Source organism: Nannospalax galili, unplaced genomic scaffold, assembly GCF_000622305.1.
Source record: "Nannospalax galili isolate Female #2095 unplaced genomic scaffold, S.galili_v1.0 scaffold103, whole genome shotgun sequence".
Lineage (NCBI taxonomy): Eukaryota > Metazoa > Chordata > Mammalia > Rodentia > Spalacidae > Nannospalax > Nannospalax galili.
This window is the reverse complement of record NW_008352136.1, coordinates 898,591-903,014: the sequence shown is the minus strand read 5'-3', so window position 1 is coordinate 903,014 and position 4,424 is coordinate 898,591.

Genomic DNA, 4,424 nt, shown 5'->3' with positions numbered 1-4,424 from the left:
CCTCGATCACTCTTCATCTTATTTTTTAAATTTATTTTTATTTTATGTGTTTAAGTGTTTTGCCTGCATGTATGTGCAGCACATGCAATGCCTGAAGAGGCCAGAAGAGGGTGACGGATCCCTTGGAACTGGAGCTACAGATAGTTGCTAACTGTCATGTGGATGCTGGGAACCAAACCCAGGTACTCTGCAAGAGCAACCAGCGGTCTTAATTGCTGACCCATCTCTCCAACCCCTCCACCTTACTTTTTGAGGCAGGGTCTGTCACTGAACCTGGAGCTCATCCATCGATTTGGCTAGGCTAGCTGGCCATAGACCTCCAGAGAGTCTCCTGTGTCCACCATGCTCCCTGTCCTTAATGCTGTCACAGATGCGTGTTGCTGTGCCCAGCTTTTATGTGGCCTAAATTTAGGGCCATCCAGCTTACATGGTAGGCACTTTACTGATTGAACCATCTTTCCAGTACCTAACACTGCTTTTAGCAGTTATAGAACTTGCTAGGAATGATGGGTCATGCCTGTAATTCTAGCACTTTGATGGAAAAGGCAGGAAGATCACACGCTCAAAGCCAGGCTGGGCTATATAGTGAGATTCTACCTCAAACAACAACAACAAAATGTTTCAAAGCTTAACTGAGATCAAACATGATTAATACTTATTTAATGATGAAAAATAATTATGAAGAGGTCTCTACTGGATATAAGAAACCCCTGGCGTTATTCCTTCTGACTGGTACCCTTCCTCCTCTCCTGGAACCCTTGGAAGTTTCATGGACAGAGTTGGGGGGTGGGGGTTAATGGGGGAGAGCTTCCATTTCTTCTCTGTCTTAACACTGTCTTACAGAGACAGCCACATGCTGTTCCCATAGAAGGGTTTAGAAGGATCAAATTTTTAGGGTGTTTTTCCCCCAAATCATCTCCTACTACTTGGAGTTCTTTCTCAGTCTTTATCAATAAATCTACATTCATTGTGCTAAATTTTTTTAATTTAAATTTTTAAATCAAGGCAGAATCAGATCAGGATAGGAGCAATAAAATGCCTTGCTGGGCCATACAGGGGCCTGGGGCAAAAGAAAAAAAAATTAAAAACGCAGTGCTGAGCTCATCTTTTTATTTAAATTTTAATGTTTTGTTCCTTGTGGGTTTTTACATTAGGGTTTCTGTCCTAAAATGTTATATTCAAATAGTATCTCACTGGGTGTGATGGTGCACCTCTTTAATTCCAGTATGCAGGAAGTAGAGGCAGGCTGTGCGATGAAACCAGACTGGTCTACATAGTGAGTTCCAGGCCAGCTGAGGCTACAAATTATCTCAAGGCTGGAAAGACAGTTCAGTGGTTAAGAGCGTTTGCTGATCTTACAGAGGACCAGAGTTGGGTTCCCAGCACCCACATGGTGCAGCACACAACTACTTGTAACTCTAGCTCCAGGAGATTTAATGCCCTCTTCTGATTGCCATGTACTCAAACACACACACACACACATACACACACACACACACACACACACATACACACACACAAATAAATAAATAAATAATAATAAATCAAAATAGTATTTCTGTCACTGATTATGTGAGGGTTATGTTTGACAACCTCTACCTGATCCCAGACCCATCCTTGAGGTTTTTCTTAGGGATCAGTCCTGGTGTTACATCTATGGTGCAGTGTGGGAGATACACAGGTCATAACAACACAGGTGACATTGTGTGGGTCAGGGTTGTGTTGTCGTGGGAGGACACGCTGTCTAGGGAGCAGGGAAGGCCTTGGGGGAGGTGATATCTAACTGTGGGAGACATCAGTTGAAAGTGTAGAGCCTGTCAGCTGAAAATGAGGAAATGAGAAGGAGCAGGCTGGCCAGGAGAGGGGTGTGGGTAACAGGAGAGGCAGAAGGCCAGGACAAGGACTATGGGCAGGATGGGGTGTAGGTACCAATGGCATAGGTAGAGATTCAACCAGCAGTATTCACACAGGCTGAGAACTCACAAGACATGCAAAAATTCCAGCCTCACCTCTAACCAAGCCAAGGGACTGTTTTCTCTGGGGATCATGAAACACTCAAATTTGAGAACTAAGATAAAATAAGTCATAATGAAACCACACACACTGTCCTACTCAGACACTTGGCCTCTGCTCTGAGAGGACACTGGGAGGTTTCAGAAGCATGTTTATCATGAATATACTGGAGAACATATTCCCTTTTCTACTGGATTGTGTCCATAACTTTACCTGATCCTAGGGACATTTTGAAACAGGTGTGAAATACTTATGGTCATCTGTCAGCCAAAGCACAGCCCTAAATATAGGTATGTCATGTTAGGAGTGGTGCTGTCATCAAAAAACTCTTTGCCTTAATGCTGAAAATTTGGGGACCATGGGGCTGAAGAGATGCCTCATCGATTAAGAGCACTGGACTGTTCTTGCAGAGGACCTGGGTTCAGTTCCCAGCACTCACATAGCAGCTAACAACCATCTGTAACTCCAGTTCCTGACACCTCTTATGACCTCCGTGGGCACTGTGCGACACTGGTACGCATGCAGACAATACTCATGCACATAAAAAATAAAAATAATAAATAACTTTAAAATTTTGTGGACCATGCTCACAGTTTATCCTGCCCTCTATCTCAGCATGGCTGTGCTCTGAAAGTACAGTGGGAGATAGTTTGTGTTGATACAGCAAGAAGATCCTGGTTCCACCTTCATTTCATTATAAATAGAGCTTGCACCTACCCAACAGTGTCTTTTAGGAATGAGCAGCTTCTCATTATAGGGAACTTTAGTATACTGCAGTGTCTTTAACCTCCCTGGGTCCTGCCCTCTAAGTGCCAGTGGTTCTGTCACCTCAGCAAGACAACAAAAACATCCCTACACATCACCTCCCAATACCCATCCTTAAGGGCAGTAGCAACCCCCACTGAAAATCCTATTTGAGGGTTAGTGAGATGGCTCAGTGGGTAAAGGCGAGTCCCCTGAAAGGCTGGTGACCTGCATTTGATCCCTGGAACCCACTTAAAGATGGAAGGAGAGAACTGACTCTAAAGTTGTCCTTTGACTTCTACACAGTAAGCCGTAGCATGCACACACTCACACACATCACACACACAATGTTAATGATACATAAAATTTTAGAAAGAAAATCCCATCTGAGGATAATGCTAAGGGTTGCTAATCCAGAGATTACAGAGCATGTCACCACCCCAGGACCTTGGAGAGGTGGGGAGAAGGATTCAGAAGGCTTCATGAGTTCTGCTTGGGTGCTGAGGAAGATGGTGGAGCCTTATGTTGAACTCCAGGTGGGGAAGAGGAACTGGAGATCTGCAACTGTGAAAGCCTGGGCACCACCCAGAGGTGTCAGGAAGGCAGAGAGAGAGAGAGAGAGAGAGAGAGAGAGAGAGAGAGAGAGAGAGAGAGAGAGCCAGTACCACCTTCTTGGTGTCTTGTGTCCCCCACAATGGGTACTTCTCAGGATCCTGCACTCCCTCCACCCCACTGCTCCATGGGTTCAAGGGTCATCTTTCTAGAGCTACCCAACTCTAGCATCCTCCCTCTTCCCCTCCCAGAGCACATACCTCTGGTTGATAAGCTTTCTCTGATATCCCTGGCTTACACCCAGCACCTGTTAATCCAGTTCACAAGTCAGGCCTCAGAGCAAGTCTCTCTTCATCAGGGAAGCCTTCCCTCACCTCAAGGGGCTAGCTAGGTGGCTTTCTGGACACATGGAAGAAATTCATAGAAAAACCTTTGGCAGTGCTGGAAATGGAACCCCAAGCCTTGAGCATGCTACACACCCTACCACTGACCTGCACTCCCTAATCTCAAGTAAACTGAATTTGAAATTGTATTTAATAACTTGATGAGCCTCTGTCAAATCCCAGAGGGCATGTCTAATTTATTTGGCTTTTGTATTCTCAAGGCCTGGCAGTTAGTAGGGGCTTGGTAACTTAAATGAATAAATGGGTTTCTGCAGTCTGTCGGGAGTTTACTGTTCAGGATCCTGGGAGGGGTCTTGACACAGATCCTGGACGGGTGCAGGACCCTGGATGAAGTCTTGGTTTCAGGATCCTGGGAGAGGTCTTGGCACAGCATCCTGGATGAGGTCTTGGTGCAGAATCTGGGAGGGATCATGGCATAAGATCCTGGATGAGGTCTTTTTATTTCCAGGCCTCCTCATCTCCCACCTCCTGCACAGTCTAGGCTATGCAGCCGTCCCCAGGCCTCAGTTTCCCCACCCCTGTACAGAGAGCTGGTCTGCGGAGGCGGGATCCACCAGGTTAGCGGGCTCTCGGCTCCGGCGGGAGCGCGCGGGTGGACGTGACCGAACTGCAGGGGCCGGTCCAGCAGCCAGTGGCCCGCGCATGCGCCCGCGCTCCCCTCCCCCGCCCGCTGTAGGCCGGGCGCGCCGGCGCGGGAGGCGGGGGCGGGAC